We start from the raw sequence: 26,512 nt of genomic DNA on the forward strand, positions 1-26,512 counted from the left end.
TCATTCAAAAAGAGAGTGATTTTTAAACAAGTAAAGAAATATATTAAATCTCTTTGTAATTGAATTAAAGAAAAACTAACTAATGTCCTGGACAAGACATTAAATTGTAGTTTCTCGATAACCGGAGGGATTTTTGTCCTTTAAGTTCTTGGGCTGAGGTCATTTAGTACTATTTTTTGACAGACGTCAAACAACTATGATACTTGTACAAATAAAATAACTAAGATTTAATATAAAAAATAGCATATTTTGTTTATTAATTAGGTAATATTACATGAAACGTGATATTTTTCTAGTTAACTGTTTTGCAATAACATACAAGTAGTAAATAATCGTAAATTACACAAATTTGTTAATTAATCTGGTTTAATCTATCTACAGCTATATATTTTAAATAAATTTAAAAGCTGTTCTACGCAGTTAAAATAAATTTAATAAACAAAATTATTTTTAACTCAAGCTAATGAAATTTTTATAGTTTTCATAACAAGTAGAATTCTTTATTAAAAAATAAAAGAACATTATGTCACAAATTTATTTCTTAACGTTGATGAGTCAGTGTTACACTAATATTGTTTTCAAGTATCTAAAAATGCTTTGTAGCTTATTATTGATACTAATATATTTGTACGTTCACTTTTATTAAGGTTGCCTCTAAGCTTATTTTAATTTAAAAACTATGATAAGTACTTTTCTTGGTTTTTTATGCTTTATCATCAAGTTAAAAGTTCATGAGTCAGTTAACTTTTAACTGCTTTAAGTAGTAAGGTGAAATATTTCTTTAAATATAACTTTTGGCAAAACTCTCAAGTTTAAGTACATAAAGATAATTAACCAAAATAAAAATTTAAAATCAGTACTAAATCAATCTGTATTAAAAAATGTTTTGTTATTAAACTGTTTTGAAATTTAGCAAAGAGGTTACATAGATATGATTAAGTTAAATATTTTTAAAAATAAATCAAACTTGTAGTTAGAAAATTGTTTACATAATGCTACTTAAACTTTTTATAACAAAAAAAATCTGTTTACGGATATTAGCATCAGCTGTAATGTTTACTTAACTGAAAAATTAGTTTCTGATTTATCAATTTTTGGTTGTCATATATAAACTAATTACCAAAAAACTGAAACAGCCTAGAAAGTTTATTAACTAAGATTTTATTAGTCGTTGTAACAGCGACTTTGAAAATTCGGACAGTTTCCGCCACACAATATTAAATATTAATGTTAAAAATTTCACTATGTTCTAAAGTTTAACATGTTATTGTATTCAAGCGTTTGCGAGTTTTTGTTAATGACGTCAGCAGAGTTTTTACAATGCATTTTGCGTGTAATTGTAGATTTTACATGTTAAACTTTGCGTTAACATTTATTTGCGTCTGAATTACCTTAATAAAGCAAAAGTTTATGACTTTGATACCTGCCATAAAACTACTTTTATATTTTAAGAAAATATATAAAAAACAGTAATACATTAGTTTAAATATAATCAGTATTTTACAATGATTGTATCAATAAACTGCTTGATTTGTTTCTTTAGTAAAATTTTTTAAGATCCATTAAGGACTATAAAAAAATTTATATTTGCGTTTTTCAAAGAAGTCATAAACATCTGACAATAAAAGCAAATTATACAGGTTTAACACAATGAAAGCATTTTTCACAAAAAATGAAACTAAATTAATAAAGAATATAAGTAAAATAAAAGTTTGAATCTAAAAAAACATATGGTTGTAGGGATGTTTTGTTAAGTACTTGGAATTTTAGTTATTATGTAATATATTTAATTTCTTAAATAACTACTATTTGTTTTATAAAATTTCTTACATTAAAAGTACTTTAGACTTAATGATAATTAAATAATTGTTTAATATGAAAAAATTGCATCGTGATTAAATTTGCAATGTAAAGTTAAATCATTATAACAATATTTTGCATTATAAAGCAATATACATAACAAAACAGTTTTGCTAGGCGAATTTAAATATTTTGCATTTCTGACTAAATTACTTTACAAACTGTTTGTGATGAAATAAAATGCGTTAAAAAAATGTGTAAAAGTAAGTTACATTACAAAGTTTGCATTGCAAATTAAAATGCTTTGCTAAAAGTTCGATTTTTATACTAAATACATTACAGAAAAATTGCGACATGAACTAAAATGCGTTAGATATATCTCGCATCATAAATTTTTTACTCACAAATACTTCCATACGAAAGGATATACTTATAGTGAGTTTTCGATTTGCTGTTTGTTAAAAAGCTAATTATTTTCAGTCTATAATAATACTGCTAACAAAATTTGATAGTTGTGTTAAAGTAATAGTGACGTAGAACTTTTTGGTTTAATAAAACGTTATGCTGCTTAAATAAGGCTTTTCTATAATATATAAATGTAGAGTATTGGAATTTAGTGTAAATTGTTCAGATTATTTCAAACTATTCAAAAACTTACTTAAAATTTAGCAACATAAATGTTATTTAATTTAACAAAAAAATTTTATCACTTTAAAGATTTTGTACTTTTTATTTTTAGGCAATATATGACACAAATAAAAAAATACTAGTTGAAAATATAAAAAGTACTGATTTTAGTCTAACCATTTGTTAAACTATTTTTGTCTATTTATTTAGTTGTAATATTTAAAAACTCGTGCTATAAATGAATGCTTAGATATTAAATAATATATTATATTATATTATATTATATTATTATATATTATAAAATACTATATTATATCCTCTGCTGAAATCGCAGAAAGATACAATTATTTTATAAATTTGGTTGTTTTTTTTTAATTTTATTTTAAGTTTAATTTTTTACTGTCACTGCTACCCCTAACCTTTACCCTCGTTTGGTAGCTTTTTTTTCTTTTTATTTAGTTTATTACTATTTCTTCATTTTTATTTTAATAATAAAAGTTTTTAGTTATTTTTGTATCTAATTATTACTATCAAAGTTTCCCCTAACCCTTGCACTCGATCAGTAACTTTTTTTTTTCTTTTTTGTTTTTTCAGTAATTTATCTTATAGTTTTTGAACTACGAAATTGAATTATACAATGCATCATAAAAATATATTAAAATTTTAAAGTAAACTAATTTACATACCAAAAAAATTAATTACCAAAAAAAAAAAATTTCATTTGTTTAGGAAACTTCTAAAAAAAGTTACCCTTAAAAACTTTTTATTTTATATATTTGTTTAGTATCAGATCATTTAAAAAACTGGTTATATCTGAGGGTCGCCACACATTCGATTCATAAGATACCAAAGATGTTTTACAAAATTTTAGTACAGCTCATGTTAAATTAAACTTTTTTTTACTTAGACTGACTTAGGATAGTTTTGTTTAAAGTAATAAATTTAGTATAGTTTTAAATTTACAATACTGGTTTTATTTAGGTTTTGAATAAGGTAAAGGTCATTTAGTTGATTTTGGTTTAATGATTTAGGAATGTTTAAGCTCACTTAGGACGATTTTTAAATACCTAAGCGTACCTTTTTTGTCTTAAAGGGTGACAACCTAGAAATTTTAACTGGAATAATTTTTTTTATAAAAAGTATATAGTAGTTTATAACAAACTATAACATGATAATTTTGGTATCATTTATATTTTCGATAAAACAAATATGGTAGCATCAGTGATTTTGTATACAACGTTGCAAAATTAACAAATTATATATTTTAGCTAAATGTCGAAGTTTTAAAAAAGATCAAGTTGAAAAATGGCATACCAACACCAAATGTTATTATTGCTAAATTTTTTTTTTAACAATTTTGATAAAGGTTATGTATTTTATACCTTTCTATCTAAAAATTTTTACAGATAAATTTTTTACTTAGCTTAAGGAAACCACAAAAAAATCTACCTAAACAAGTTTGTATGTATTTTTACTAAGAAACAACACACATTTTTTAGACATTATTATAGTTTTTAGAAATGTAATATTTTACTCTTTTACAGTGTTTGTTTACTCTTTTATTTTTTAGTTTGCAATCAGTGAACTATTAAAAAAAATATTCTTACTTTTACTAATTGTGCTTATTCGAAGCGAAGTCTGAATAAACTCTGCCTTTATCTTTTACTTATATTACGAAAAATTTTGACATTTTAAAAATTTTTAATTTTTTCAGATAAATATTTTTTATCAATTTGATCTATACTATAGATACAATGATCTGTAGTTTGTTTTATATAATTTTACTAAGCCTGCTTAAGCTTTATTTTTGTTTTGCTATTTATCATATAGTGTTGGTACCTGTAAAATTTAAAAAAAAATTATAAGATTTTTCAAGTGACCTTATAATAGTTACAATGGAGACAAAATAACTATTATTATATTTAGTTATTGTAAATACTACATATATGTTTAAAATTGTTACTTTATCATATGTTTTTAACGAAGTATGTTGATTAGTTATCTTTTACATTTTTACATTTAAAATTATATATATTATGTTTTAATTAGTTTGATTACAAAAAACTTAAATAATTAAAACAAAATGAGTATTATTAATATTTAAAAAATTCAAATACTACCAGTTTACTTAAAAAAGAAGTTTGCTTTCTGATACACTAAATGGTACTTTAAAAATCTTGCCACTATAAAGATAGATTAAACTTATGAAAAGTAAAAATTGATAAACTTATCTTAAAAAAATGTTAATATAAACACAGATGTTGACTAATATAAGAATGCCTTAATTTTCCGAATCTTTATAAATTGACACATACTTGACAAACATAAAAATTTTACTCTAAACATTTTATTTTACACCAACTATAGAGTATTTTAAATTTTAAAGTTACTTCTAACTAAACTTATTATGTAATCATAAAATGATAGAAATTTTTAATTCAGCCGTATTAGTAACAGCTTTCAAATATCCATTAATTTGTAAGTGATATACAACACAAAAATCTTGTTAATATATTAATTAGTTTTACACACAGCGTTTGTGTTTTAAGTTGTTATGTCTCAATGTCTTAAAATATTTATTAGGTAGTATCTTTATATTAAGATTAAGTACAAAAATAGTTTTTTCTTTAAGTTCTATTCGTTTCAATATTTAAGATAAGGTGAAAAAATATTGTTAGAGACAAAGAGAAATTTGAATAATGCTTGTCTTTATACAAAAAATCGAAAGCATTTAACAAACTTGAGTTAAAAAAGTTCTGTTATTGTTATTAAAATTTTTAAAGTTTATTTTTACATATAGTTCATGCACTTTTTTAAAGTAAATATTTGTTAGCAAAATACATATTTATTTTTAGTTAAACTAAAGTTGTTATAAAGTCGATTTTATTTGAATTTATACCCTAAACTAATATACTTGTAATTGCTGATTTCAGTTTAACAATAGTTGTTTTTAGATTCACACCAAAAATATTTTTGCATTCAACGACCGCAAAGTCAGAAACATAAAGTTCAGTAATAAAATTATAATAAAATAATACTTTTGTTTTAAATATTGAGTTTTGTTCTGTTTTCAGTGCAATTTGTCTCACAACAATTAAATTTAAATCTAATGAGCTTTAATTAAAAATAATAAATTATGGAAAATTTTAAAACAAGAGTGTTAGCTAAATTAACAATATAAAAAAACTATGTAAAAAATATAATCTAACAAATGATCTAAACCAAACTTTCTAGCTGAATAAACTTCTTTTTGTTTTATTTAATCTACTTTTATAACAAAAAAAGATATATATCTAGTTCAAGTAAACTAGTTGTTGTAACATATTTCGTTCAAATATTTCTAACTTTTTAAAACATAAAAAAGTTATTTATTGTATGAAAGGTATTTATCTAAGCAAAAAAAAAGTGAAGAAAGTTAAAGTAAATACTTAGTGCTTAATTTAATAAATTATCATGCTGTAATGTCAGTATTCTTTGTTAGCGATTATTGTGCTTGTGCATTTATAAATAAAATATTTATTTTTGGTGGTTATATTCCTGATGACAATTAAACAACTAACTCAGTTTAAAATTTGATACAAAAGAAGAACATTTTTCAGACAAAAGTTGTAAATAAATATTTATAATGAAAGAAACAAGATGTTAGCGTTATGTTTTACAAGGAAATATTTTAGTTTCTGGTGGAATAGATCTAAATAATGATTATTTAAATTTAGTCAAATCATATGATGTATTTACTAATAAATGGGCACCGGTGCCTAGTATGATAAATAATCATAGTTATCACAGTTTAGTTACTTTAAAACAAACTATTTTTTATTGGTTATGAAAGTGAAAGTTGTGAAGTTTTTGAGAATATCAATAATAGATTTGTTGATCTTAAATCACGTTACAACTGTATCAATTTGAATAAAGCTATTTTGATTGGAAGTAGAATCATAATATTTCAAAACTACAGATTGTCAGTTATTTGCTATGATGTTGATAAAGATAAATAGTCTCTTCAATCAAGAGAAAGTTACAAAACATCTAGGTGATTTTCTCTGTAAAAGAAATCTTGGTATAAACACTATTACTTAAAATAAACTGCCAACTAGAATAAAAATTTACGACTTGATTTGAATTTTAAGTTAGTGTATTGTTTTTAGAACCATCAAAGAAAAAATTTTAATTGGCTGTTGTCCTTTTACTTTAATATCTTAATGATATCTTGGAAATACTTAAGGTTTTTTCTCATATAATTAACTTTTCTAAATTATAAAAAGATATATTTACAATATATAATTTTACAATACACCAGATTTTTTAAGTAAAACTTAAAATTACTTTACAAAAGGATAGTTGAATTTTTTAAAGAGTAAAAATAGTGTAAATTATACTAGTGTGATAGTTACAAAAGTTTGTTTGTTTTTAGACTTTACCAGCTTACTAATTATGAGTATGTTCATTTTTTTTTGATTTTATGATATAAATAAACAGTTTATATTTTGTTAACCTTTAAAATTCACCTGTTAATATTATGATTTTGCTAAATACTGGATTTAATTTACGTTTAGCCTCATTTAATCTTGCTTCTTTATATAAATAAATTGAGGTTTTCTAATTTAACTGAGGATTTCTTTCGAGATATTTCAGATGCGTGAAACATTGTTTTGCCAATAAGACTTAAAAATTTGATTTACTTTTAAACTATTATATTTATAAATTCTTTTTTTCAAAACTTAGTTTTGCAAATTAAGTTTAAGTCAAAAACCTCTTCATCGCTTTAATTAAAAATCTTAAAAGATATGTAACATTTAAAGTATTTTGTTGAAAAAAAACAAAGAATTGCTCAGAAAGTTTTAGATTCAAGGACCTGGATACGCAAAAAGACTTCTCGGTCATTGAATTGCATACCCACTTTAATTAAAAGTATTTTAATCTATCTACAAATGAAAAAAAAAAACAAATTTACAGTAAAAATTAAAAATTTAAAACGAAAAAATTCTTGTAAAATAAAACTTTTAAACTTTACAACATTAAAAATTGTAAAAAAAGGTTATACAAATATATATTTAACACTATATACACATAAAAACTATAATGAACTCTATGTCAAAAGGTAAAGTTTCTATACAATATTTTTTTAATTTTAAAACTCATCAAAAATTTTAGCAAATAGTTTAACCATTTATTAGAGTTAAAAACAGAGAGAAAAATAATAATACTATATTTTGTTTTTATAAAGTTTGTTTAATAACTTAGACTCTACTATTAACTTGAACAACTTATTAAAAGACAAGCAAAAATAAGTTACAGCTATAACATTAAAAAAAAACAACAATAAAAATACAAAATAAAGCTGTAATATAAAAAAAAAGTAAAATAAAGCTGTATCCATAGAAAAAAATAATTTTGATTAAACTAGATAAAAAGTATAAAATGAATAAATCCATTCTATCAGTTTTTACAACCTTAAATAATATCTAAATATAGAAGTTTAATTCTACTAAAACGATAATGTTAACAATCACGAAAAAAGCACTTTAAACAAGATTTTTCTTTAAAATAACTTAAAATAAACAACAATAATAATAGAATAAACAACACTAATAATCATAAAATAAGTCAACATATTACTAGCTTCGAATTTTACCAGTGATTATTTAAATACTCAATGATATTACTATATATTACTATAATTATCAAAGTTTATTAGCTACTATACTTACATTCCGGAACTGCATTAGCCAAAAACGTATGCTGACGGATCTGTAAAAACTTTTGTTGGCCGTATTATTAAGGCTTAAAATTTAGATGACAAAAAAAATCATTAAACTGGAATTTTTTTACAATTATAATCATAAAAAGTAGATCGAAAATTTGCGGCAGTTTATATGACGTAAACGTAATACTTACTGTTTACTATGAAATGCTGCTGTTACTACTTCAAACAAATATATGTGTTTTGGTTATTTTACTAATCTTTAATTTTTTTCATTGCAATGTTTCATAAATATTAATTTTAAATATCTTGATTAATAAATTAATTCTAACGAACATAAAAGATTTATGATATATTACATTATATTAAGAATTATTGATAAAAATAAACTATGTTGATTTTTAATAAACTTAAAAAAATGATTATTTTATTATAAAGTTTAATAGTATTTTATAAAAAAACTCAAAGTAAGAGTTTTAACCTAAATTGATTTAAAAAATTATATCTTGATAATCATATCATCACAACATTAAAATATTGAGTTGTTCTTACAGCTTTCTTACCAAAATACATTTTTCAATAGTTTGTTGTATCTGTATTTATACAACATAAAAATGAGCACGATTTTCTACAACAGATTTAAATTTTTCTTTCCATTTATGTATAATATTTATTAGTTAATGTTTGTGTTTTTTAATAAATAATGTAGTTTTTCGCTTTTATTGTGATGTAGTTCAAGTCTATGTAATTATTTACATAACAATACATCATTTGATCAATTGATATACTATGAAGTATATATTTTTTTATTAGTTACATTTATGAACACTGAAGTTAAAAATTATATTAGAAATATTTAGTAGTTATTTAAAGTTTAGGTTTTGTTATATTGTTTTATACTTATTAATGCTTATTACTAAAAACATATATTTTACTTATTACTAAAAAACTCTATAGAACTTTAATATTCTGTGTTGTAATTTTAAATGAAAGTTTAAATTTGTCCTGTCTGTTTTAATTTGATATTGTTTACGGTTATAAAACAAATCTAAACTAAAATTAGATGTAAGTTTTTTTTTTAAATACTAGCGAATAATATTTCTAAATAGAGATAATTGACAGTAAATAAAGTTAACTTTTTAATGTTTTGTACTAATCAAGTTTTTAGACTGTACAACATATAACGTTTACTGTATTTTTTTTCTTTTTATTGATACCAATTTAAAGACAGCTGTATTACCAATAACTTATAGATACACTTATATTGCTAATCACTAATTAAAACAAAAACCTTGTTTTATATGCAGAAAGATTAAATGATCGTTTTTGTTAAAATTGATATAACACTTTTCATGTGTACTTTGAAATAGTTTGAATATTTTTTCGATACATTTAAATCTAGACTTTTATATTAACTAAATTTTGTTTTTTTTTATGATTCATTATGACAAATTTGTTATGAAAATTAGATTACAGTAGTAAAAAGGTATGTATCAATTAAATATAAAACATTTTGAATTAAACATTGCTTATGTCTAATTAAACGTACTATATCTGTAATTAAGTGCATACTTACATGCGTGTTTGTTAAATATTTATATTTTGTAACACTTTATTAATTTGTTTTTACAACAAAATTATGTATTATGAACGGGTGTTAAGCTTTTTAGTTAACTGTTTATAAGCAGCAGATAAATTAAAACAAATAGTATTATCCATAAGAATTATACTTTACTATAACTAACAAGATATGAATAATTAGGATGCAGGCTTCATTAAATTATGGCGTCTTTACTTTAATATCAACCAGTCCAAATAACTAAGACTTAGTTGGTACTTTGTCCAACAATTTAACTTTGATTTCACATTTGTAAGTAAGCTATATATTTTTAAAATTGAAATAATACTAGGTGATGTTTGAAATATTAAATGCAAAAAGTATTAAAAAAAAGAAACTTAAACCTGCATACGTGATACAACTAAAAACGATAACGTAAAATAACTTTATGTAGTGAACAATAATAAACATCTAATGTAACAAACTATTAACAGCAATTCATATCAACTAATATTGAGAAAAAAAATTGGGTATATTTTTCTTTTCTAAAATTCAATAAAATTATTATAAATAAAACTTGGCATTTTAAAAATTTTTAAACCAAAAAAATTTTTTTAAATTTTAAAGTATAAATTTAAAACTGATTTAATATCTACACAGTCTTAATTTTATTGCTATAGAAACAGCAACACATTAAAAAAACTAAGACTGTGTAGATATTAAATCAACTTTTTAAATTTATACTTTTAAAAGTGAGGAAAAAGAACTAGTTCTTTAAGTTTTCAATATAGTTATACACACTAGTTGTGAAAGTTTAAAATATCTTTTAACTACTAATTATATGAAATTAAATTATTATTAATATATGTAATTCAATATAAAATTAAATGAATAAATTTTAATACTGACTAAAAAATATATTTTTTAAAACAAAGATATCAACCAAGGTGAAGAGTTAAGAGTTTAAATAAATCGTTATCTTAATTAGAAAAAAAAAATGTCAACCTTTAGTTTAAAATTTTGTTGGTGTTTACACTCAATATTAAGACTTCATTGAGTACTAATAGATCAGAAATTTAACTTAAAACGTGTATTTTAAAAGAAATGAAAATACTTAAAGAGAATTTTAGGTGTAGCGAGTTTTCAATGCTTTCACTCATTGCCATCGAGTGACTCCTTTGCCACAAATTTTAAATCTAAAACCTAAAATAAAATAATAATATTCAAAAAATTTCTCTTTTTTTTTTTAATTTATAATAATTTTTATACCTAGATGATATATTTGTTTCAAAAATCAAATTAACTACATAGCTAAACAAGTGATAAATTGCAAGAAAAAAAATATTTACATTATGAGTTGTCATTACATATAACTATTTTGCAAAGAAAAATAATTTTTGATCATAGTTTTAAATTTTTGTTTAAAACAGCAAAAGAACTCATAAAGTTTAACTGTAAAACTTAATGATGTTTAAGTACAATATTATAACAAAAATATCAAAATATTACCAGTACTTTTAAAGATACATATTTTATTTGGATCAGACAAATTATGATTCCAACAAACTCTAGCTAAAATGCATTAAATTCATTTTATGTTTAAGCTATATTTATTGAACAAAAACATTAAAACTCTTCATACGCATTTAAAAATCGAAACCTAACTAACAAAAAAAAATTACAAACTAAAACAGAATCTAGTTTTGTTTCAGAAGTTTTAAGCAAAGTAGTTTTTGAAAAGTTAAAAAATTCTATACTTAACTGCACAAACTAAAATTAATTTCAAAAAACGATCCTAACTTCCGAATTGTGCATTAGCCGTGTTTACAGGAGCTTTAAACAACCGCGCTAGATTGGTACGGTTCTTATAGATATTTATTTTTAATTAAGATATTATTTTTACCGACTAATTATTTGTTTAAAGTTGTTACAAATTTAAATTTATTTTATTATTTATTTATTATAATTGAATATAAGTCATACTGATTAAAATACTAAATCTAAGATAATCATTTTAATAAAAGAACTATTATTATTCAATTTAGTAAAAAGAACAAGTCTGAAAAGTTTATTTCGAATAAATTATTAAACTAATATTAATAAAATATGGACTTTTTGTTTTATTTTTTGCGATTCGGGTCATAAGTATCTATTTTGTTCTTATTTTTCTAGTCTTGTATTTTGGTTGCTGCTATGTAAACCTTAAAAATAGAAAAGTAGTTTTTTTAAAGAACAGCTTACTTAAAAGGTTCTTTTTCAAACAAGATATTCTGGTTTACTGGTAGGTATTTAAAGTGTTTGAAGCAATTTAACAACTTTAAAATCTTAAATATATATGTCACGTAAAAAAAATACTAGAACTGTTCAAAAACTACGTATGGTTATTTTGCTCGTATATTAGATGGTATACCCGTAAAAAATGGATATGAATAGTTTTTTAAGCATTTTAAATAAAACAGTATTAAAATTCAATTACTAAATATATTAAAATGTTTTATGTATAAACAGTACATGTATGGGATAATAAGACGTAAAAAATCAATAATTTCATATTAATAATTATAAACCAACTTAGAATAGAAGGTTTTCAAAAACATCTGCGAAAGTCTGCAGAGCAGTGATACAAGCTTAAGTTTAACAAAGTCTAGCTCAGTCTACTGAAGCTTTTAGTCTGATAATCGAATTGGCATGATCGAATTAGCATATTATTAACAAGATTATAAGTCGATAATTTTAAGCTGTTCTTAATACAGCTGACTTTAGAACTTTTATTGTTTTGTAGGAAAAAATAGGCTTATTATAAAATCTCCGAGACTTATTATTTAAAGTTTTTAATTTGCTTAAAACATTAAGTTATCGACTTTGATTAAAGTTCAAGTTAGGCTGGCTTTGCTTACTTACTTATAAAAACTACAGTTTTTTTTCAGTAATTCAAATTATTGGTTTAGTTATTTTTAAGCTGTTTAAAAAACAGCCCTACTACTAATAAATAAATATACTTTGACAAACAATATAAGTATGAAGTTACCGAATTAGTTCTATTAATATTTTTTAATAACAAATAAATGTATCTGTCTCAAAATGTTTCAACAAAATTTTACATCTAAGAATTAGATTAAATTTTAATACAACTTCAATAGTAATCATTTAAACTCATAAGCAAATAGTCTAGTATTTAATATTGTAACGACGAAACTTTTATACTTAAAACCATTAAGCTTAAATGACAATATATACCATAACTTTTTTTGGTGGAATATGTCTAAAATGTTTAAAACTTTATTTAAATTCATATTAATATAGCAATAAACCAACTATTGTTAAATAAAAATTGAATTTTCACTAAAAACCAAAAAAATAACTTTAAAAATATGTTGTGATATATTAACTTTTCATTTTAAACTAACTTTATTTACTATATAGTTCAGACAATAAAGTAAAAATCGGCTTTGAAAATTATCAAAAGTTAAAAAGCTATTACAAAATGTATATTTATGTAAATTTAAAGTAAAATAACTATTACTTTAGTATTTAAAAAACATTAACACATTAACTTTATTTACTATCAATAAACACAGTTTTGAAATATTTTTTCGCTAGTGTTTTTGAAAATATTTAAAGTTATTTATATTCTAAAAAACATTTTTTAACAGTAAACTTATTAAAATAGTAGTGAGAGACAAAATTGATATTTTACTTAAAACTCTACCAAAGTATTAAAATATTTTAGAAAACTTTATCTCAGTAAACAAAGTTTGTTCGTATAATGTAATTTTAAATGTATCAATGCGTTTTAAAAGAGAAAATGATAAAGATAGAGTTAATTTTTCTAAATTAAATTGATAAGATTCAAAACTTTAAACTAATTATATCATGCATTATAAACATTAATTTAAGTTATTAAGAAACATTTATTTCGATAATAGAGTTTCAAAATAGCTTTTGTAGCGTTTACTTCAATTTTCAAAACTACAAACATCAAGTGTTAAGTTAATATTATAAAAAAAACCTGTACGTTTTTAAAAATTATCATCTAAAAATTAAATAGCGTTTATTATAAAATTAAAAATCACATTTAATTAGTGTATAAAGTTATAGTTAGCTTCTCGTACTTAGTCACATTTTCTGTATAATTATTAGTTTCAATCAACAGGGTCTAACATGTTTAACTAAGATATAAATAGTGTTAAGTTAATACACTATAAGTTAACAAACATCAAGTGTTAAGTTAATACTATAAAAAAAACCTGTACGTTTTTAAAAATTATCATCTAAAAATTAAATAGCGTTTATTATAAAATTAAAAATCACAGTTAATTAGTGTATAAAGTTATAGTTAGCTTCTCGTACTTAGTCACATTTTCTGTATAATTATTAGTTTCAATCAACAGGGTCTAACATGTTTAACTAAGATATAAATAGCTGATTTAAGACTAGCTTATAAATTTATGGTGTACAATTAAATTGAAGATTTTAAAAGTTGCGTGTATTTTAGATAATTTTGAAAGTAAAAATTTGTTTTGTGATATTACGTCAGTAATATACTTTATGTAGCCAAATTTATTTTGTAACTGTTTTTAGCTTCATTTGAAACATAAAAAAAAAATGTTACATCTGATATTGTTATATTACATTCTGATTTTAAATTTTTAGACTAACGCTATGTATGTTTAAAGTTGAAATACTATTCGATTTTATTTTATTCGATTTGTTATTAAAGCAACCAAAACTTTAACAAGCACAAACTGTATTTTATTTAAAAAAATTATAAGCTGTATTACATAAGCTATCAAACTAACTATAATAAAAATCGTTTAAATGTCCTGGACCGATTTGCAAATTATTTATAAATCTTAACTATAGCTAAACAATAGGATGGAAAAAAATGGTTTTAAATGTCTGTAACGAGCTAATAACGTTTTATTATTAAACCCAATTTATTAAATATCTTCTAAAAACTAATAGTCTCCGCTTGTTACAATTCCGCTTATTTGTAAACTCATCAATAAATACTTACAGCCAAAAAAAATTGTTATTTTTATAAAAAAAAAATAATCTTTACTTGCCAGCGAAAACATTTAGCAAAATAATATCAATATAAATCCACATACACTCAGCTTAAAAAAATGCATATATAAAAATGCTGTGAGGTGATACGATTTGTGAATCTGAACTAAATTTATAAACTGTAGATGTTACAGCTGTTCAAAAACCTTAGTAAGCAGCCTAAAAATCTAACTAAACTGTTAAAAGAAGTATAGACAATTTACTTTTGTATAAATAGTTGAACTTTTAACTTTTCGTTCTTTTTATTAATAACTTAAAGTTATAATTATTATTAGTGTTAAAAGTTTTTATAAGGTCTTTCATTCAGGAATTGCTTAAACATCAAACAAAACTTTATTTTTTTTAAATTACGTTTGTCAGCTTTAAGATGTATTATACTGTTTACTAATTAGACTTTTCAATTCTAAACTCAACTCTTTTTGTTTAGCTAAAAACTTTATACAAAACATGATATAATTATGTTAATTGTTTTATTGTTCTTTAGTACTTGAGTTTTTAGCATCGAAGATCAAATTGACGTCATCATTGTTTCGCCGTTAATGTTAACTTCATCTTTTTGTATAGATGTCTTAGGATTCTGAGTATTATCCTTCACATGCTACATTCTTTTTTACGGCCCAAACAGACTAAATTAATTGTACTAACTGTAGCCATATTTAAGGTTAAAAAATCCGGTTATTAATATCTAAAACAAGCTAGTAATGTTGTTAAATTTTGTTGTTAAACACAGTTTGTTAACTTCTTCTTAAAAAATGTTTTTATTTTATAACAAATGTAATAAAAACATATTTTTAGCAGATATCAATTTCTTTTAAATGTCCAAGAAAATACTAAAGTATGTTAATGAATAAAAATTTAAAACCTAAAAGAAAGTAACGTTTCTATCTATCGAACAATGATATTTCTTAGAAAGTAAAAAATTATGAATAAAAAATATTTCAATATTTTGCGATCCGCAAAATTGTTACTATTTTTATAAATGGTTTAACTACTACAAAAACTAATAAAAAACCATGTAAAAGTATTTATATAATCAATTAGCTTCAACGCACGACCAACAACAACTGCATCCGAGACAACCTACGACCGGAAATTATTATTATTTCAATTTTTTTACGGCTTTATTTTCATAACAACCTTTTGCTGCAAATATGAAGAAATTAATATTTTTGTTTTATTAAGTAACATTTTACAAGCTCTTTTGTTATTCTAGTTGCTATCTAGAAAAAAATTTTAACACATTATTTTAAACTATTCTTTTATTTTAATTGTGACGAAAAGTTTTATGGCTTAGTAAATGTACTTAATTTTAGTCTAACCACGGTTCAAAGTTGTTGTTTAAATATTAGTTTTAATTAGCCATGTTAGTCTTGGTTGTTGAATCATTAAAGAAGTTTTTAATGCAGTGCTTGAGTTTTATTTTTTTTTTAATTAATAAACAACTTTTCAAGAAGGAGCTTATGGTTCGCAGTTCACAATATCTCATCTATTGACCTGTATATGTGCTAATATTGTTTTTAAAGTAACTTAGATAGTTATTTGTAATAATAAAAAAGACTGCTTAATTAACTGAAATTTAAAGAGCTTATTTACTGTTTATTTTACTTGAAAAAGCCGCAATTTTTTTGTCACCGAAATCTGATTGTATATAAAATATTTAATTTGCACATCTCTATTTACAATAATTTAAAATACGTTATAATTTCATAGCTGTTAGTAAATGTAAAACTATCGATTTTTAAAGCAAAAAGTATTTTATACACTGTTCAACTCAAAATTTGTTAAAATTCTTTTTATAACCTAGTCTGTCAATAAGCTACTAAGTATATATTGAATAATAATAAATTGAAAATATTTACAAAATTATTGAAAAAAATTGGAATACTTTTAAAGGTTATTTTTAATTGGAGCATTTATGAACGTGACAACATAAAAATTAAATAAACTTTTTAAAGTATGACATTTGCGACTAAACTAATGATTGTTTTCTGTTAATAACTTTGAAATTTTTATTAAACTTTTAAGTAGATTTCAATTTTAAAATAAATCAAGTTGAAAACAACCATTGACGTTAGTTCTTAAAAGCAACAAAAACTAAATCATAAATATTATTTAAAAAAGTACAGAAAATTGGCAAAAAATTAATGACCTATTTTAAGCTAGATTAACACAGCTAGAATATATTATTTTTGTAATACTAACAGTAAGAACTTATTACTTTGCTTGATAAAAATGCATTATAACAGTTTCATAAAGTAGTAGTTTAGGTTAGAAATCGTAAGATGTTTTGAAAAAGACTTTTGTTTTGACTTTTAATTTTGATCTGTTCGTAGTGAAAAACCTCAAAACAAGCCAAAATATTTTATGATTTAACATTATATCTGAAATTCTTATTACTTTATTAGATTAGTGTTTATATTAACCGCTTTGAAACTGATTTTCTTAAAACAATTCTTCGAAAAAACATATTTTTTTAGCAAAACTTACCAAACAATTATTAAAAATGTATGATCATGTCTTATGTTAAAAAACTGTCTTCACACTTTTTGAAACAATTTATTACAAACTAGTTTACACAGCTGTTTTTAGAATTATTTTTGTTTTGTGAAAAAAAGGCCTAGTCATGTAAACTATAAAAGTCTCTAATTTGACAAGAAATTATAATGCTCAAACACTAACGGTGGGTGAATGCAAAATGCAATTATTCAGATACGTTAAATAGTATGACTTAATTTCACTACCTAAGTTAGATCGTTAGGTAGAGTTTTTTTTCAAGCTTGACATATTTACAAACTTTTAGATCTTTTAGTTTTATTTTTGTTTTATTTATGCTAACTTAGATATTTAAAAGATTTCAAAGTACTACATGATCAACATGGAGTATAATTGCAAACATAACAATATTGTCTCTAGTTTTTAATAAACTAAAGCTTAAAATGTATGTATTAAGATGTACATACAACAATGAGTATGTGCTAAATATGAAAATTAATGTTTTACTTTTAAACTAATAAAAATCGTAACAATTATATTGTAATACTTACGTAGCATTTAGGTATAGTATTATAACTTAGTAATTTTACTGAGTAATAAATTTAGATAACTAAATAAAAAAAATTTGCGTACAAATTCAAAAAGTATATACTTGTAAATAAAAGTGCCTCTTTTATTCTATTGAAAAAACAAATTTATGTTTAATACAACATTAATATCTAACTCTTTTTATGAAAAATTTAAGCTTTAAATTATTTTTTTAAACATTTAAAAGAAACTTATATACGCCAAAAACGATTAGCTCGTTACAGACACTAATAAATAAATTTTAATTTAACCTTATCATTTTGATATAGTTAGTGAGGTTAAATCAGCCAGTTTAGGCCGTTCAAAATAATGTACTATTTGCATGGGTTCATTTTACTCAGAATGCTAAATTATATATTCCAAAGTTTAAAAGTTAACGTTTACAATAAAACAGTGATGACATAAATTTGATGTTTGATGTTTAAGTATTAAGGACTACAGATATGTAAAAAAATTGACATAGTTACATCATGTTTTGTATGAAGTTGTTAGCTAAATATAAACAGTTTAGTTTAGAGTTTGAAAGTTTAATTAGCGCAACATAATTACATTTTAAAGGCTGAAAAACAAAATTGTAAAATAAATAAATAATGTTTTATGTTTAAGAAAATAATGAATGAAAGTCTTTCAAAAAACTTTTAATTCGACTTAATATAAATGTATAACTAATACTATCAGTAATGAATTTTAGTTATATATGAAAAAGAAAAAATAAGTTTAAATACTTACTTATACAAAGGTAAATCGTCTAAATTATTCAATGGCTTAGCAAGATCTTAAGGCCGCATACTAGGTTTTTTTCTGCTGTATCATCTACAGTTTATAAATTCAGTTTAGGTTATACGTTTTTTAAAACTGAGTTAAGTGGGTTGAAATTGATAAAATTTTGACAAATTTTTTGCTTTTAAAAATATATATAGTTAATGGCTTTAGCTCCGTTATTCTAAAAATCTTCCACGAAAAATATAAAAGCATTTTTTAAGCTGTTGTTTAATAAGCCTGTAAAACTTATATGCATGCTGTTAAAAACCTGCTAAGAAAAATGGGTTGTTAAAAAAAGATAGAGGCAAAAATGAATACCAGTTATTTATAATTAGAGAGAGTGTAAACTCAGCTGTATTGCAATTATTAATTTTTAATTAAAATTTTTTAACACTTTTTAACTTACTCGTACTTTAATAGTTTATAAAACTCAAATACTTGAGGTCAGGGGCGTGTCTAAACTTCTTACAACTTTCTTACAATTTTACTAGTATAAACTACCAAATTAAATACCTTAAATTACTATTGCCATTGTATTATTTAACTGTATTTCTATAAATTTTAAGTTCTAGTATTTGATAAATAAAAAGATCACACCATGAAAATGTTTTGATTGTTTTTTTTTTATTTAAGGCATTTTTAAACAAAAAGTAGTTCTAATACAACTGACTTTTGATTGTGAAAAAAACTATTTGTTTTTGAAACATGAGTAAAAGTTCAATGCAATTCGTTGCTTGTGTTTATTCAAAGAAAAATTATGTACTGGTTATTAAATAACACAAATATAATGTATTATAAATTTTCAGAAAAAATTAACTCAAAACAAAGTTAGATTTTTAAACAAGTTTTTGTACATTTAAAATTATTTACACATTGTTAATACTTAATTTACAAAACTTGCAAATTTTTAATACAAATAAAATATTAAATTTTATTTTTATTAAAAATTTAAAGAAAGAAGTAGTTCAACAGTATATTACAAACGTTAAATTGATGATAAACACAAAATTTTGAAATCAGAATAATACTTATGTAGTAGTTCGTTTTTACTTGAAATATTAACAAAATAACATAAATATTTTGATAATGTTTCTTTGTAAGCTCACTGTCTCGTTTAAATAAGTTAAGAAGTTTTAGTTATGGTCAATTAATAAGATTAATTAAGTAAGTAAAGCGATTTAAATTGTATAAAAATCCAAAATTATTAAATAGCTTATATTTTGATCACAACAAACGCATGTTTTTTTTATTCTGATCAATATTATCATATAAACAACTAGTTATTGTTTTCACTGTCAATCTAACTAATACACATATATCATCTACAATTTTAATTTCATACATTACTTTACTTTCATAAGTTAGATACTTTTATACAAGTTTTAGCTTGTTTACTTTCTTATCTACAATATTTATAAATACTATATTAAATTTTACTTTCACTAAAATATTATGTGAGCTGATTAAAACAAAGTACGACGATTATTTTATAAGATGAGTCAAAGTTTAATACATAATTTAGTACTTTTAGTATTTTTAGAGAAAGGCAATTTTAGGTTAATATAAAAACCAAATAATTATATTGCGTTACTATTTAATTTAATTTCAGATATAACTTTAATGATAAAAACGTTTAAACTACTACAAAAACTGTAACATAAAGAAAATTGTTTTAAAAACTTCATGCATTAAAAATCAAAATGTGTTTTCTAAAATTTTGCAGGATTAACTAAATTAAAATTCAGGGTAGTTTTAAATATAACTTCAATTGCGTTACAAAATTAAAAGTTTTTAAATTATACAAAGTGCATTAAAGACCATGCGCATTATTAAGTTAACTTCATTAACAGATTTGCAAATATAAATTAAAATACATTATTAAGCAATTCGCATTAAATGTTCTGCTGACGTCAAAAATTTCCCAACAAACTATCGACTATTTGAATTATATAAAAATTAAATAAGTTATAAACAGCATTTTGCGATTCAATCTCTTTTATTTCAAAGTCGTTTGAAATAAGACTAACTAATGCTTATAATTTCTAACAATATAATTATGTACTATTATTACGTTTTCAAACTGCAACAACTATATTATACTTAGCACACATTAAAAATATCAAGATAAGTTTTTTTTTTTCTTTTACTTTTAAAATTATTTTTCAAAATTTCTAGTAAGTTTTAATTAGTTAATTATTTTATTTAATTAATAACGCAGGCGCTACTTTAGCAATTTGTACTTTATGCGTAAATTTATCAAATGAATATAGTGTTCTAACTTTGCTAATTGAAACACTTATTTTGAGAAAATGTGAAATTAACCATAGTAACTTAGATTAGTATAATGCTAGATCTATTCTAAATAAAAAGTGTGAACAAACTCAATAACTTTTTTTAACATGTAGATTAAAATTTGTATTTTAGATTTGCATTTCATTTGAAACATATTTACTCTAAGTTTACAAATTTAACCCCCATATATTTGTTTTTATTGAATAAGTAACAAACACAGTAAAAAAAATAATAACAAACTCACAAAATCTAGCTTGAAACAATTCAATTTATTTACAAACATTTTTTTACCAATCGCTTTATACGGTGTATTTAATTTTAAGCTGTTTCAAACAGCTTCTTTTATTTTAAATTAAAACAAAACAATTACTAAAAAAATTATGAATAAATTTTTAATATGAGATTTCGCTTTTTTTTTAGTTGCTTATAATATACAAAACAACAAACTAACGATCATACTAAAAGTCCATTTTTAACGAAGAGACATTTAAAAGCCGTAAATTTAGTAGTAAAACTAGCTTTGTTAGTAATTTTCTAATAGTATTTCTTTAAATATATATATGCTTTTTCTTGCAAAAATTATATACGTTTAAAAACTAAAGTTATAAGTTTGTGATGTAATTTTAATATTTATATTTAAAGAAATAAAACATTTTTAGCTGACAAAGATATTTTTATATTTAGACAAATTTCATTTTGCCATTAGATTAACAAATGAATAAGCTTTTAATTGATTATAACTATTTTTTAAATAAGTGAATGAAAGGCACCTGTTTTTTTATTGTAAAAAAAGAAGCTTATATGATACTTAGTTATTAAGCTATTATTTTTCATATTAAGTATTAACCTCAAACTTCCTTTTTATTATTAATTATTTAAACTATATTTACTTAATTTATTATTAGAGTATAACACATAATTTGAACATATGTATATAACTTGTATTTTCATACAATTGTTTTAAACTGTTCAAATGTTTTCGGGATATCAATAATTATGCCTAAAATAATTCACATTTATACATAATTTTAGAAAGCTTATGTTTGTTGGTTTTAAATGATTTTTATTTGATATTTTAAAATAAATGAACAATTTTAATCAAAATAAGTGTTTCTATGTTTTTATATGAAAACTTGATTATTTATTAACTTAAAAGTATTACTTACACATTTAGAAGTATAACTTTTAAATGTTTTAACAAAATACAAACTTTCTTACAATCAAAATAAACTATTTTAAGAATATACCTAACCTAACTTAAGTTTCATTTTTAAACTCTACGTAGTTCTTAATATTTTACTTTGTTTTATAGATTCTTAAAGTATAATGTTGTTTAATAAAATCTTGTGTAAAATATATGACCTTACTTAAAGTAATTTTTAAAATATGATAGTCTTTATATGTTTGAAAGTGTTTGTAATTGCTCTTTAGTACAGCATATTCATCCATGGCATGCCTAGTGTAATAGAAAATAGCCATAAGTATTATTTAATATTTGGTATCAGCATTTTATATAAGTTGATTATAAATTTAGTTATGGTTTATAGTTTGGCTACTAATTAAAATTAAACTTAATAGCTGATTTTGCTAAAATTTTCAAATACCCATGATTAAAATGTTACTGGTTTAATCTGATATGTTTGATGTAAGTATAATAATTTTAAGCCACTGCTTGTTTGACTAAACAACAATTTCACGAGTTTGGTTAGCTATTTTTAAAATTATCTGTAAACTAAGTAGCAATATAATTTAATACTTATAGTACATTTTGAAATTAAACAGTAGTTGATATGAATAAAAATGAAAAAAACTAGTTTAAATTTTAAATATATTAATTATAAAAATAATTTTCATTATAACATTTTTTAACTATTACAAAAACTGTAACATGAAATAATTTTTTTTAAGAACCTTTAGCATTAAAAATAAAAATGTGTTTTCTGACAATTCACATTTTAAAATAATTTAAAATTCAAAGCAGCTTTCAATATAACTTGAAATTGGTTACAAAATTTGTCCCACTATAAACTACAATAAATGAAATAAAAAAATTGCAATATTATACAAACTGCATTATAATAAAGTCAACGTTAGTAAGCAAACTTCACTAACAGATTTGCTATATAAATTAAAATGCGTTATTAAGCAATTCGCATTACAAATGTTATGCTGACGTCAGAACTTTCCTAACAAATTTTCTAAAATCTATAAATATAAAATGAATTTTTTAATTACATTAATTGACTCACTTTCTTTTGTTTTTTAAAGTAGTTTAAAATACGGCTAAATAACGCTTATAATTTCCAATAATATGAATAGTTACTATTTTACCTCTTAATTTTTTTTATTTTTTTAATTCTCAAAAGATAAACTAAAATATTGGATTTAAAATTTTTGCATTAGAAAAACATATACTCTTTTTTAAACGCTTTGACTTTTTCCTAAAAAAGTAAAGTGTCAATTTTTATCAATTTTATTTTGTCTTTTGTCACAAAATTTAGAAAATTTAAGTCGTTTTTTTTTTGTAATATTACCCTAAACTTTCCCTTTAACTACCTTTAAAAGATAAAGCACAACAAAAACATAAATTTTTGCACTTTATAAAAAATTGGGCACATCAATTGTTGAAGTAAAAATAATTGTTTAACTAAAACTAAAACACAACGTACATTTATTTTACGAAATTAAACAAATATTACTCAACCATAACTTTAGTCTACTGACTTACTTGTAAAGTTTCGTGTAAATTCGGTGACTTGCTTTATTTATTATAAATTATAATAATTATTTAAGGGCTACGTAAATTAAATAAAGCGTTTAGATTTATATTAGTCTTGATCATTACGACTATTGAAAACTTCATAACTAAAATCTTAGTAAAGTGTAAAATCGTTAATTGATCTACCGTCAAAAAAAATTTCAAAAAAATACAAACACAAACTTTCAAAAAAAAACTATTTACCAAAATGTTTTTATGTTTATTTAAAATGTAAGTTAAACAAAATAACAAGTGTACAAAATGTTTAACTTTAAACTACAAAACTTTTTTATACTTTTTTAATTTTTGTATATAAAAGCACAAAAAAATCTCAGAGCATGTTTATTACGTCTAAATGGAGAATTATTTTCTGTCAAAACTTGCTTAGGTTTATAATATTTCAAATTATAAACTGTTAGTGAAGTTTATTTTTAAAACTAGCAGATTTTTAACCATAAATATTCTATATAAATAAGAAGCAGGTTAAGTTACCAGTAAACATTTGTTGATTCTTATTTCAAACTGTATAATCACATTAACACTAACTATCTTTAAGAAACAATTCTATAGCTATAGCTGTAAGAACTACTGTTAAGAACAAGTTTATTTATACAGCTTTATGGTGGTTTAGTTTGCTGCTTTTTTGATTAAATTTTGGGTTTTATTTTTACTTTTAAACTGTGTTCTAAGTAAAACATAACACTACAGGTTACTGGCTAAACTATACTACAATCATCTTGTTAAATTAATTAAAAAAATATCATAATACTAATAATTATAAGAACTTTATAAATCTGAAATGTTTGTATTATCGGTTTAATTTCACAGCTTTAAAATTGTTTTTCAAGAAACATTAATATGAAAAAGTAATATATTTATTTGATTCACTAAAGAAATCTAAAACGTATATATTTATGTCATCCATTTAAATAATAAAAGTTTTAAAGTACAAGTACCTTTAATAATATAACTTTTTGTACTAAAACATAAATAAAATCTGTTTTTGTTTTTATTAATATGTTTATACTTCCCATTTTTTGACACAATAGCGTTTTTTTCTAATAATAATGATATCGTCATAATTTTGATATATGTTCTAAAACACAGTTTTACTTGAAAATTATCGTTGCTGTATTTTTCAATTAATCACTGCAATTACTTTAATTCTTCTTCTGACGTCATCGTTTAATCGTAAATGCTAATTTTAAATACAAAAAATTATAAGCTAACCTTTAATTTGTAGTGGAATTTTCTATGTAACATTCTACTTAAAATTTTGCAGTCGCAAAAAGTTTGTAATTGAAAAATAGGTGTCAACAAAACAATCTTTTACTTTCTTACTTAATTTAACTTTAAATAACCATTAAATCGTAATTACAAAAAGTTTATTTACTATAGAGGAAAATGTCGAGTGTTACATTTTTTCAGTTTGTAGTATTATAAGTAGTATTAAACAGCTAATTTTGATTAAAACAATTCAAGATATAAAAACTTATATAAATGCTAAAGTTATATAGATTTCTTGTGTGCAGTATATAATTGTACGTATTTTTTTTTTATTAATCCAAACTTAAAATTATCGACTTTTACCATCAAAAAACACTTTTCTAAATTTTTTTACAAAACAAAATTTATTAGTTTTGAAATACATTTACTAATACTTTATACCAATACAATAGCCAATACAATACAGGTTTTGAACCAAAAATTGTATATTTTGACCGTTTCTATAATTTTCTCTGCCGAAAGTAAACTAACTTATTAAGTACCCACTTGTATATATGTTGATTTTTTTTTTACTTTTAAAGTTTATTATTTTACCCGGACATAAATTAAATATATTGAGCTTTTGAAAATCTAAACTATATACTGATTCAGACTTAAAGCAACTTATTTTAATCTAAAATTTAAATGCAGTTGCTTCTATACATAACAAAAAATCAACAGGTTTTCTTAAGTGTTTAAAAAAAAGATGTTTATGATAAACACTTATTGTTTTAATGCTAAATCTAAAAGTTTTAACCAACATTTACTAAAAGCTATATGATTAAACTTAAATAATATTATTCTGAATACCTTTTAAAAGGAATCTCAAATAAACTGTATTCATAAAATAATAAATTGCTAAACTCCTATAAAATTATTAAATTTTAAATTACTTAACTTAAATGAAAAAAAAAACACTATAATTTTGGCTGTTTCTTTTTCTGCATAAGTTGGTTGAATGTTTTTTAGAATATTTACTTGTTGCAAATTAATTAATTAACAATAACAATTTAGATAATGTTTAGTTTTTTTTATTAAAAACAAAAATTATTTCAAACAAAAATAGTAGCGTTTAAAATTTATACATTTTGTAGCATTTTGAAAGTAATGCAAAATTGTTTAGTAAGCTTAAACAAACATTTGTACTTTCTAAGAACTCTTAAAAAACTGTCATATCAAATTTTATGTATTATTAAAAAACTTAAACATGTTTCTTTTTATTAGATATAAGTAAACAAAATTTGCTCTGATATATTTTCTAACTAATATAATAACTTTATTTCAATTTACAATAACGGACCGACTCGACCACTAAAACATGGACGTGTGACTTTTTATATAATTTTAAGCTAAAAACATATTTTTTAAGAAAAACTAAAAATGAATCTTGTAATGAAACTTGTAAATAGGCCTTTAATTTAACTTTTATTGATTACTAAAGACTTATTATAGCTTAGTTTATTAAAAATTCAAATTTAAGTAGCAAAGTTTTAACTATGTCTGTGTTACATTACTGCTAAAGACTTTCTAAATAAAATGAGTTCCTTAAAACTTTTTAATTAAAAAACAAATTGTAAGTTATTTTGTTGAATTAAAA

Source organism: Thalia democratica, chromosome 3 (genome assembly GCF_965202585.1).
Source record: "Thalia democratica chromosome 3, ktThaDemo2.hap1.1, whole genome shotgun sequence".
Taxonomy (NCBI): Eukaryota; Metazoa; Chordata; class Thaliacea; order Salpida; family Salpidae; genus Thalia; species Thalia democratica.